Source organism: Chrysemys picta, chromosome 1, assembly GCF_011386835.1.
Source record: "Chrysemys picta bellii isolate R12L10 chromosome 1, ASM1138683v2, whole genome shotgun sequence".
Taxonomy (NCBI): Eukaryota; Metazoa; Chordata; order Testudines; family Emydidae; genus Chrysemys; species Chrysemys picta.
The window spans coordinates 34723722-34736720 of NC_088791.1; the positions used below are offsets into that span (position 1 = coordinate 34723722).

The 12999-nt window shown below is 44.2% G+C and overlaps 1 protein-coding gene across 12 annotated transcripts in view; it reads left to right on the forward strand.

Annotated features, from left to right (window-relative positions):
* Window positions 1–12999, forward strand: part of TAFA5 (TAFA chemokine like family member 5) — a 582613-nt gene that overhangs the window by 501790 nt on the left and 67824 nt on the right. The gene's annotated exons all lie outside the window — the stretch shown is intronic.

Genomic DNA, 12999 nt, shown 5'->3' on the forward strand with positions numbered 1-12999 from the left:
AACTTTTACTCTTGGGATTGTCAACAAACTGATTCCAAAGGTGGCCTAGCTAAATTTGTACAGATTTGTATTCCCACTGCTGGATATTGGACATCATTAGAGAGAACAGGGAAACTTGGATATCCCATACAGCATAATGAAACTCCCTTGGAAAGAAGGACATGATACAAAACTTCCCAAAGAGAGAGAGAGAGAGGTTGATATGTTGAAAGACGGACAGGATGCTGCTATGGTGAGAGACTTCCTTGGAAAAAAAATCCTTGAGATCTGGCTGGGATTGTAGCCTTGAGTTGAACAGTTGAGAGATAATTTGGCTAAGGACGCCCAGAATGAAGAGAGACAGCTTTTGAGCAATGAGTCACACAAAAAATGTAGCCTTAAAGGGAAATGGAAGCAGGAATAATGAAACAGTCAGAAAACCCTGTCAACAGTGAATCTTAATTATTTCCTCCCCAAAAGGGCTGTGAAAAAGCTGACTGCAGTCTGCATAGTCATTGAGTCAGCTGCCATACCTGAGGGGTCTTAGTGTTACAAGGATGTCACAGAGTTTGGGGGAGACAAGGCCCTGCACCCCCGGCTTTCTGCAATTCACCATGACTCTCACCAGCCAGCCAGTAAAACAGAAAGTTTATTTAGACAACAGGAACACAGTCCAAGACAGGTCTTGCAGGTACAGACCACAGGACCCCCTGAGTTAGGTCCATCTTGGGGTCCCCAGGGAGTCCCGAGCCCCATCTGGGCTCCCCTCCATTTCCCCAACCAGCTCCAAACTGACTCACCCTCCAGCCCCTCCTCCTCTGGGCTTTGTCCCTTTCCTGGGCCAGGAGGTCACCTGATTCCTTTGTATTTTGCTGCCCCAAGCACGGCAGTGAGGCAGGCTTCGGCAGCATGCCTGCAGGAGGTCCGCTGGTAACGCGGATTTGGTGGCATGCCTGCGGGTGGTCCGCCGGTCCCGCGGCTTCGGCGTATCTGCCGCCGAATTGCCGCCGAAGCCATGGGACTGGCGGACCTCCTGCAGGCATGCCGCCTAAGGTAGCCTGACTGCCACGCTCACGGCGACTGGCAGGCTGCCCCCCGCGGCTTGCCATCTGAGGCACGTGCTTGGTGCGCTGATGCCTTGAGCTGCCCCTGCCTACAGTATTCAGAGGAAACATTAAGAACAGCCCCACTTCATCACAAAGGGGTAGATGCCATATTGAGAAAATTAACTGATAGTCATTGTCACAGCACCAGTACACCCCATCCCCCTAGGGGTGGGGCAAGGGAGTGGTAGGCCCACAGTTAAAGCTAATAGGACTCCCCCAGACAAGAGGGAAGGAGGGCCCACTGGCCAGAGTCAGTGGTTCAGTGGGCCACCCCCATAAGGGGGAAGCCAGATAAGGGGACCCCAGGTTCCCTGCTCCACCAGTTCCCACTACAGGGCCCTGGTAGTGGCAAATGGGTTCACCACTAAGTCAGCAGGGAATCCACCCACAACCCACCAACTGCTGCTGGGACACTGTCTAGCCTCTCCCCGGGCTACTTCCTGCCATGACTCCTGCAGTTGAAGTCAGGGTGTCTTCAGAGTGTCTGAGTTCCTCAGGTGGTGACTGCAATCTCCCTGGGGCATCTACAAGTGCCTGGGCCTTGACATCTCGTGCACCCACAGTCTGGGATCCTGGCTGCTCCTCAGCTGGAGCCAGCAAGGTGCATCCTTCCTCCTTGGTGGCCACCACAGACTGAGCTAGGCTGCTCCCTTTTATACTGCAGCAGCAGTTGGCGCATGCCCAGCTGGGTCGAGGAGCCCTGGCTTCTGCTGCTAAGAGTGCTGCTTTAACCCCTTCCGCTCCAGTGTGGGGCCAGTACACCCCGTCACAGTCATACTAAATGTACCATGCTGCAAACACCAGTGAGGACAGAAAAAAAAATAGAAAAGTCCCTGAATACGTTAGACCCTTAGTGAATATAGATGCTGTGAGTGTCTGGGTAAGGTGTGTACTTCTGGGATCCCCAATTCCAGAACTTGAAGGAAAGTCAGAAAAGAGAAACAAAATAAACGTAGGTGGAAAGAACAAAATATGTTTAACTTGACTAAGTGGTGATGAGCAGGAAAAAGTCCAGAACAGCAGTCTCTGAGAAATTCAAAGCCATAAACATGGAGGAAGAGGAATGGTTTAAGGTGTCCACAGAGATATGAACTAGAAATAATGAGATGGCACTGAGCACTGGAAAAAACAGGCTGAATATCAGGAAAAATAAATTATAACATATTGGTCTATTAGGCTGTGGAATAGTTTTCCACAGAATGCATTAGAAGCTCCATTGATAGTTTCTTCCAAAGCAAAACTGGACAAAGACCTACAAGTATATTGTGGGGATCAATCCTGTATTGCCAGGGACATACAGGCTACATGAACTAAAAGGTTTTTACCAATTCTAGTATCTTTTATTTTTTAAAGTATTTTTTTAAAATACCATTCCAAGGCTGTGCATGCCCCATGTGGAGTGAAGTGTTGATGCACCCTGCTGAGCTCTTAGTTTCTATACACATTTTTTATTATCTTCCTCATAGTGTTTAGTCAGTCTGGTAAGTCAGACATCTCTTTGGTTTTAGACGCTGACACTGGGTGAATCATGCCCCACAATAATACTTCAGCTTCTAAGGGAATTATTTTATTTTATTGTTTTAATGACTGAGGACTTTGGAAAGTGTGGATATGGTTCTTTTGGGAGTTATGTCAGTCTTCTCCATTTTATGGCCAGAATTAGGCATTCAGAGGGTTAATTCTGAGATCACAAAAAGTTTGGATTTGCAGCAGTAAAAAATGTGTAGTGTTGAGCCTTGTTAACTACCATTGAAAAGAAAAATTGAGGCTGTCTCCAACAAATTACAGGTAACAAAATTCAGAGTGAGTGATTCCCTCAGCAATCATTAAAGGTAACAGTGCCTCCAATTGATCATTTTGAAAATAAAGTGAGAATTACTAAAGCTCCACATAGAGTCAGCATCACTAAGATTTTTGGAAATGTGTGTGTGTGTGGTGGGGAGTTGGGTTGGTTTTGTTTTGTTTTTTGGCTGTTCCTTTGTCATTTGTTCTTCCCTCTTTTCTTCCTTCTGCTGTCAGGAGAATTCATGGAAAGATACTTTCATTCCAGGTCACCTCTGGAAGTCAAAATAACTCTTACAACTGTTCAGGCAGGGAAGGAATTTGGAGTTTTATGGGATGCTGGAATGCCTGTTTCTCAAATTATACGCCAGTTATGCCAAAATAGGATTAATGGACTCTTTGGGATTATGGGGAGACTAATGGTGCAAGACTGCAGAGCAAGGCAGGCTGTCATTAGCAGGCTGTGGCTTCTGTGCCCCTATGTTTCCCTCCAGACACGCCCACTAAGATTGCCCCAGCCTTGCTATATTCCCAAAATACAGAAGTTGCAATTACTTTACCTAAAGAGAAAGAGAGAGAGAAATCATCCCATGTTAGAAAACAAACTCTGACTCAAGTTGGATAAGATTGAAATGAGTTGTTTATTATGCTGATTGGTTGCTGAATTTCTATTGTGGATGTTTTTGAAGGGTTGGATTGAGGAGGACTAAATTATGTGATCCGTTTACAAATGTCAAAGGTTATTTCACAGAGCCATTAATGTGGCTAATATTGTGTTGCTTGTCCAGCACTGAAGGACTCTTTCTTTGCTTAGGCTTCTGGACTATCTTTATAATAGTTTTTTTGACCCATTGTAAGGGATGGTTTGTGGGTTGCTTAGAAGGGCTGGAATCCATTAATGGGAATGGACTCTCACTTTCCACACTGTACTCTCTCAAATACATCTTCTTGGACCTCCATTGACCCTTTGTTTGCCATTTCATTTTTTAAGTCACTGTCATCCCCCAGGTGCTCACATCCCAGGGAGCAATTTGGCCTTGGGCAGGACAGTCTCAGTTCTGCCTTAATTTGTTTGATTGGTTAGTGCTAGTAGTGCTTGTGTACCTGCTTTTTTAAGGTGTGGGAGTCTTGTTTTTCATTAGTTTGTGTTACATTAAGCACAATTGCCTTCTGCTCTGTTCTATTCCTTCCTGAAGTGCTCTGCTTCTCCTCCTAGATTAACTCCCACACTTCCTACACATATCAGATCTTCTCCAGGTCTGTGTGTCTTTAACACTGCATTCCACTCCTCCTCCTTATCCTGCCTCTCTTCTCAGGAGATGGCAAGTACATTAAAGACAAGATTAGTGCTATCCTCTTTTCCTTTCACTGCTCCCTCCCATGCCTTCAGCTCTGTCCTCCTTTTCCAGAGATTCCCAAACCCCACAGCCTGCACCCTTGACCCTTTCCATTCCAGTCTCCATGTACGTCCTTGTTTCCTGTCTCATGTCCTCCCTTTTCCTTAACTGCTCTCTCTCTTTTCTGCCTGTTTCCCCGCTGCCTTCAGGCAATTCTTCTTTTCCTATGCTAAAGAAATTGTCCATCATAGCCACCTGTTTCTCCAACTACACTCCCTCTTTCTTCCCCCATTTACCGTCTGGAATTCTCAAGCATGCTTTATACGCCCTCTACATCTGATTTTTCTTTTTCTGCTATTTTTTTTTTTCTGCTTTAATTCAGCTTTACTGACAGAGCGCTCACTGCAGTCACTGGCACCCATCTCCACATCCAGCTCTTTAGGTGTGTTCCAGAAAAATGGTTTTGGTCCTTTCAATAGGGTTAGCAACTTTCTATTTGCAGAAAACCAAAGACCCTTGCCCTGCCCCGCCCCTGCCTCTGACACCATGGCCCTGCCACACCCTTATCCCCGAGGCCAGGCTCCTTCTCCGAGGCCCCGTCCAAGCTCACTCTATCCCCCCCTCCCTATGTCGCTCGCTCTCTCCCACCCTCGCTCATTTTCACCGGGCTGGGGCAGGGGGTTGGGGTACAAGAGGAAATGAGGGCTCTGACTGGGGATGCGGGCACTGGATTGGGGCCGGAGATGAGGGGTTTGGGTGCAGGAGGGGGCTCAGGGCTGGGGTAGGGGATTGGGGTGCAGGAGGGGGTTTGGAGTGCGAGCTGTGGGTGGCACCTACCTCAGGCAGCTCCCAGGAAGCGGCCAGCATTTCCTTCTGGCTCCTAGGCAGAGGCGTGGCCAGGTGGCTCCATGCACTGCCCCTGCCTGCAGGTGCTGCCCCCACAGCTCCCATTGGCCATGATTCCTGGCCAATGGGAGCTGCAGAGCCAGAGGGAGATGCTGGCAGCTTCCCAGGAGCTGCACAGAGCCAGGCCTGCCCTGCTGCGGGCGGCCAACCGGACTTTCAACAGCCCGGTCAGTAGTGCTTACCAGAGCCGCCAGGGTCTCTTTTCAACTGGGCATTCTGGTTGAAAACTGGATGCCTGGCAACCCTACCTGTCAGACTGCACTTTGCCACTATATTGTGGTTTTGTGAGTTATTTTTAACTGTAGTGTGCATGTGATCCAACTGTCCAGTCATACATCTGCAACTGTCTCTCCAGCATCTCCTTCTGGGTGTCCCAACTCTGTCCCAACCTCATTGTGTCACAATCCACATTTCTTTCTCCTAATCTTTCTTTTCTCCTCTTTTTCCTATTATTATCAATAATGGCACTGTCCTCCCATCACCCTCACTCATAACCTCACTGTCCTCTTCAGCTTCTCTGTCATTCACTTAATACAGCTCATCACTGTTGTTTCTCCTTCTATAATAGCTCTAAAAATCCATCCTTTCCTTGCTGTCCTGACTACAGTAGCCTCCTTTCCACACACACACACATCCAACACTTATTTTCCCATCTAATCAAACCATCATAGCAAAAATCATCTTGTTTGCTGCTTCCCCATGCATGTCACCCCCACCACTTGAATTCCCTCCTTGGCATCCTCTTGTCCTCTTTATCAGATGTACAATGGTCTGCTCCTAGTCACACACACCTCTTATTTTGTATTGTATTAATTCAAAATAGACTGGATTTTTATTAATTGTTTGTAGCTCACCATACACAGTTTATATACCGTACTGAATATGAGTTTGTAACACTTATGTCAATATGCTAAATTTACCTTATTAATTAACCTTAATTCTGGCATTTCCTAACTCTTGTTTGACTTTGCAACCTTACTGTTTGTAATGTAGTTACACACAGACACACATGTATATACACACACATATAGGCTTCTCTCTCTGTAGGTGTGCGCATTTTATATATAAAATAATTATGGCCAACTACATCCCTGGTATAACTCCACTGAATTTAATAGAGTTATATCAGGGATGAATATGGCCCAATCTGTAATGCTAGCTTTTAGGACCTCTAAGTGTGATGTATGTGCTTTGCTGAACTGCTATGTCTATGTCTCCGCACTCATCTCCATCATTAATCTCTTCATCCTCCTTAAAAAAAGATGTGACTAAATCTCCTGGCAGATGTTTAAAATTAGTGCTAGTGAGGCAAGCTAAGAGAATGTTGGTTGCACACTGTCCAGCTGTTATATTCTAAGGGGTGTGAAAATATCCTTACCTCCCACGTTCAGATGGTCATGCTGTGCTAATATGTTGCTATCTAGATGCAGTGAGATTGGTACAGTGGCTAAGTAATGCAGAAAACCATTGCTTGGTTTCCTGTATCCAGGTAATATTTTAATTTTATTTTAGGGGGATCAGAATGAGGCTGGACCAAAATTTCCTTCCTTCTTTATTCTCTGTGCCTTACAGGTTCTGACTAGGTAGTTGACAAAATTAATATATAACTTTAAGAAATGAGCAGTTGTGTTATCTCCTACTTTTTAATCGCACCAAGAAATGGAAAGAAGAGAAATTAAGAGTAAAATCACATTCCCTTTATTTTAGCACTTTTAAAGGCACAGAAGTCTATAAAGTCTATGACTATATCATAGGATTGGGGGGGACGTTGGTCAAATAAATGAGCTTTAAAATCAAGACATGTCCCTTTTAATTCAGTTTTCTATAAAATTGCGGTAATCACTGAAATGTCAATGTGCAGTTGAGCATAATCACTATCTGAAGATATAGCACTGAGCACACAGTTAATTCTTAGCAGATAATAATAATGAACCATAAAGTATTGAATTTGTGTAATAAAAACACAATTTACTGAAAAAACAAAACAAAACAGACATATCCATAAACTGCTATAGACAGGGCTGTATTCATTACACTGAAGAATTCCGCCATGATACCAAGTACTGCATACAACCTGGCACCATCTCTTAAGAGAATTACACTTACTGGTTCTGAAAAGTGAAATATCTGCAAATTAGGGTTTATAGGATTCTGCAAGATTTTATGAGGAATTAAGGAAATCTGCATTGTGATGCTGTATAATTGTAACCTTCATAGTAAGATCTTCTCAGAATCCAACAGAAAAACTGCACTTCTTTGCAGTTGCCACGTGTAAAATAATTTTGTCATACAGTATTGGTTTAACAGCCTGATAATGTAAATTGGTTTAGTTTGTGTCATCATAAACGTTTTTCAGAAGATGTAATTGATGAAACTAATTTACAGATACAAGTAATACACATTTTTGAAATCCCAAGTTGTCATTACTAGAACAAGTAAAGGCTCTAGTAATTTCTTTTAGGATGTATAATCAGTGCTTAATTTGTGCCAGGGCTAGCCAGGGCTGAGCCCCGGCACCTCTAGGCTTGGCAGTTCATAGTTCTGGCACCTCTGGGCTTGCCGCATCAGTTATGAAAGTAAAAAATTTGCTTGAGCCCTGGCGCCTAAATGCTTAATCCCTGGCACCTCTTACAGATAAAGCACTGTATATCATGGGACTCAAAAGATCATTATAAAATATTCCTACATTGGAGGCTTTTTGTACTCAGACTACAAACAGATCACACATAGGTTTTGAGATTTTTTTTTGTCAGCATCAACAGGACTTGAACTGTATTGAGTACAATACCAAATATGGGTTCTCAGGGCAGATTTCTAAATTGTTGGCATCCTGCATTAATAGAATTGCAGTGAGTTCTGTATGCATTAGACCAAAAATAGCTTTAAATTTGTGTCCAGAACAAGATTATTCCTAACTAGCCTCTCCCATAAGACATGGTTTCCTTTCTCACCTTTATTTAATGCTTATTCAACAAAGATGTAGGGACATCCCATTGTTTTACCAGGAGCGAAGATCTGTAACTAGCATATAACTTCACAATGTATCCAGTTATAGAAGAAAATTCTAGGAATTTCACCGGCCAGTGGTATTACTGCACAAGTAACCAATCACCAGTGAAGATTTATGGCACTGTTTCATGTTCTCTTCTTTCATGCTTCTGTTGTGACTTGCAGGGTTGTTGTTTTTTTGTTCTTGCTGCATATGTACCAAACTTACACTGTTAATGGTTCATTAACCACAGCATAAGAACTTAAAGAACATAAGAACAGCCAAAGGTCCATCTAGCCCAGTATCCTGTCTTCTGACAGTTGCCAATGCCAGGTGTCTCAGAGGGAATGAACAGAACAGGCAATCATCAAGTGATCCATCCTCTGTTGCCCATTCCCAACTTCTGGCAAACAGAAGCTAGGGGCACCGTCTCTGCCCATCCTGGCTAATAGCCATTGATGGCCCTATCCTCCATGAATTTATATAGTTCTTTTTTGAACCCTTTTAAGTCTTGCCCTTCACAACATCCTCTGGCAAAGAGTTCCACAGGTTGACTGTGTGTTGTGTGAAAAAAAAATACTTCCTTTTGTTTGTTTTAAACCTGCTGCCTAGTTCTTGTATTATGAGAACACTTCCTTATTTACTTTCTCCATGAGTCATGATTTTATAGAGCTCTATCATATCCCCCCCCTTAGTAGTCTCTTTTCCAAGCTGAAAAGTCCCTGTCTTATTAATCTCTCCTCATATGGAAGCTGTTCCCTACCCCTAATCATTTTTGTTGCTCTTTTCCGAACCTTTTCCAATTCCAATATATTTTGTTTGAGATGGGACAACCACATCTGCATGCACTATTCAAGATGTGGGCGTACCATGGATTTATATACAGGCAATATGATATTTTCTGTCTTATTATCTATCCCTTTCCTCATGATTCCCAACATTCTGTTAGCTTTTTTTGATTGCCGCTGCACATTTAGTGGCTATTTTCAGAGAACTATCCACTATCCACAGTGACTCCAAGATCTCTCTCGAGTGGTAACAGCTAATATAGATCCCATCATTTTATATGTGTAGTTGGGATTATATTTTCCAATGTGCATAACTTTGCATTTATCAATACTGAATTTCATCTGCCATTTTGTTGCCCAGTCACCCAGTTTTGTTAGATCCCTTTGTAACACTTTGCAGTCTGCTTTGGACTTAAGTATCTTGAGTAGTTTTGTATCATCTACAAATGTTGCCAACTTTAACCTTTTCAATATCTGAACAACATCCATAAAAATAAAATGAAATGCTGTAAGAGATATACTGTAAGAAAGAGTCAACACAGCTCACAAATTCTTTCAAAGTATGTTATTTAGAAGTGGTTTAATACCAATGCAAAATGATAACTAGTAACTTATATTTCTGCATCCTCTATTACACCATCTCTGAGTGGCTGTGATCATTATAGCAACCCGTTATAAAAATAGTATACAGATGGGGGAGGGGGAAGTGAGAAAGAATGAAAAAGATAAGTTGTAGATCACAAGAGCAGAAAATACCAACAAAACCTGTAGTCCAGGCCTAGTAAAGTCTAGGTTTGCAGAGGCATTTGTGTCACTAAAATTTTTTTAGTCTCTTTGTCTCTCTCAGATCCTCAGGGGGATCTGTACATGTGCATCATGTAATTTATCACACCATTGGCTTGGCAGAAGGGTATCCATAGCACCGTATCCCCAATTGTGATCCTTGAAGAGAGCCCCCCGTGCAGTTTGAGGGCAGATAGTTGGACAAGGGCGTGAATGGTAAGAGGCAGTTCAAAACACATTCCTGCTACACTGACCCTGAAGTTCCATTGAGAACCTGTTGAAAAAAATCTCACACTACAATTACATTTCTGTGCCCTCCGCTATGTACATACTTCATATAGACTTCTAGGCGTAGTTTGTGGTGGAGTAAACTCCAGTGGAGCTTCAGGTCTGGCCCTACACCAGTTCCTGACAGTGGTGTGGAGGTTAGGGAGCATCTGTGGTGATAGCCATAGCTTCATATGGAACACCAGAGATCTGTGGATCCTGGGGGGCAAGAACCCTTTTTTCATTTTGTGAGGTACCAAACTCCACCTCACAAAGGAATGAATTGGAGAAAACTACATACATAGAACTTTGCAGAGATTTCCTCCTAGAACCACACTCCATAGTTTTTTTTCCACATAAATGCAACTAGGCTCATTATTTCATTTTTATTTCTTATTAATTGCTGTCTTTATAGCACCAACAGTGTGCTAGGCATAACCAAAGTCCCTGCCCAAAGAGCTTTGTCTACATAGCAACTTTTGAAAAAGCATGTAGGGAATACCAAATAGCTGTCCTACACTCAAAGGCTTCTTCACCCAAGGAAGATCATGGGAAGTTCAGTTGTCTGTAGGCCTTAAGAATGTATGTTTAAATCCTCCTTGACAAGTACAGTAACTCCTCACTTAACATTGTAGTTATGTTCCTGAAAAATGCGACTTTAAGTGAAACGATGTTAAGCGAATCCAATTTCCCCATAAGAATGAATGTAAATGGGGGGGGGGTTAGGTTCCAGGGAATTTTTTTTTTGCCATACAGTACAGTTCTATAGTTGGGAGGTGCCCCCGCCTTACCCCACACAGGCACAGCCCACTGGCTAGGGTGACCAGACATCCCGATAAAATCGGGACCATCCCGATATTTCGGTGTCTGTCCCGTGTCCTGACCGATCTTTGGTCGGGATGCATTTTATCCCAATATTCGCCGGCAGCACTGTGGTTGTTTTGGTTTTTTTGCTCTGCCGGCGGGCACCCCCGCACCATGTGTCCCACCATTTTCTTACCCTCATCTGGTCACCCTACCACTGGCACTGGAGACAATGAGGCAGGCAAGGAGGCTGAAGGTGCTGTAGGCTAGGAGAAGCACGTTGCCCAGCAGCAGCGGCAGCTTCCCCTACTCTGCAAGCACCAGGGGCGGAGGACTCAACCCTCAGCCCGCCTACTCCACCCCTTCCCCCAAGCTCCCACCCTTAACCTGCCTCTTCTTCTCCCCCCTCCTCCCTCTTTACTTTGCACGCCGCGTACTCACTCCTCCCCCCTCCCTTCCCTGCTTCCTGCCCGGGACAATCAGCTGGCTTGCGACATTCAGGTGGCAGGAGGGAGAAGAGAGGAGCGAGGACTCGGCACGCAGGCTCCCCCTCCCTCCCCTGCCTCCTGCCCACTGCAATCAGCTGGCTTGTGGCATTCAGAAGGTAGGGGAGGGAGGGGAAGCCTGTGCGCCGAGTCCTCGCTCCTCCCCCCTCCCTCCTGAACGCCACAAGCCAGCTGATTGCCGCAGGCAGGAGGCGGAAGGCGCTGATCCATGGGGTCTGCTGGCGGATGGGAGGCACTGGGGGGGGGCGTAGGGGAGCTGATGGGGGACTGCCAGCTGTGGACAAAGCAGGCAGCCAAACAACGTTATAGCGAAGCATTGCACAACTTTAAATGGAGCATGTTCTGTAATTGAGCACTGACGTAAGATCAAAACAACGTTAAGCGAGAGGACATTAAGTGGGGAGTAACTGTAGTGTATTTTGAGGCTGAAGGCTGAACGCTGGGTCCTTCAAATAGAAAGTACATTGGTTCTGACTGCCAAATGTGGCAGTGCTGTCTAGGTAGAAGCCAACAGACACCAAGCTGGTGTCATTTTCTTTACAAATCAGATTGGTTTGTAAAGGTACAGAAGTAGAAACCCAGAAACATTAATATGTTCCCTTTAGAAACCAGGCTGACAGCACTAGGGCCTTGGAGCCTGGGTAAAGACAATGTCCCTGGAGAAAAAGGCTCTTGCCTTGTGGTAGAGGTGAACTGATCTTTTCACTGACTTAATGCTCAATGTGTCCATGCAGAGACATGATTTAGATTTTAGAAGAAGATGCTAAGAAAGGAGCAGTTCTCTTGATGAGCTCCCCTGGCTGAGATCCTGGCATCATGTGTTAGCATTCTTGCTCTGGCTCCTAGATCTTCTCCCCTGTGCCTATTGACACCCTGAACCAACTATTGTAAGCAGTTGTTCATCTTTCTGGAAGACTGATTTATCTTTGTAAGTTCTCTAGAAACTGAGCCCCTGTTACAGTAAAAGGGGCTTGAGGAATGCAGGAGGTGCAAGGAATAGATTCCAGACAAGAAACCAAAAAGCCAAAGAGACTCAAATCTCGCTTAAGGGAAGAAATCTCTTCTATTTATGTTTGCTGTCTGCGAACATGCATACTTTCCCCTGGCTATATTGAAGTGTATTGAAGCCATCATTATCTTGCCTTGTGATAAGAGAACTGTCTAAGTTGTTGATCACATCTCAATTGCTGATATATGCTTTGGACAGCTTGTATGGCTACTAATGCTGCTGGACATGAAAAGCCCAAATTAATCAATCATACATATGAGGGTTCTATCATCACCATCATCTTGATAAAATTCCTTGGTGAGGTAGGACCCCAGGAGCATTGTTGGTGTCATTCAGTGATCAGAATAATTAAACAGTCATCCCTGGACATGCATCAGTGTTGGGAACTCACACGGATTTATCTATGTGAAGAATGACAATCCATTTTGAAATACCACATACACCTTTCCTCTATGTCCCTAAAAAAATGGATGAGACATTTGTGACATTATTTGAAACTTTGCCTTCTAGAAAAGGAAGTTCTTGGTTATCAAGGATTAGCAGTCACTGTGATTTATAGCCCTCATCCATTTCCCCTTTTTAGGGTCCTAAAACAGTAAGAGGCTTGAAAAATCCTCACACTTTCAGGACCAAGGAAATCTTTGCTACCCCTAGATGGCAACATGTTGCTAAAATATACCCAGTAAAAGAAAGCTGAATACATCTATAATGGTATGGAATGGAAAGGTACAAACGCTGCACTT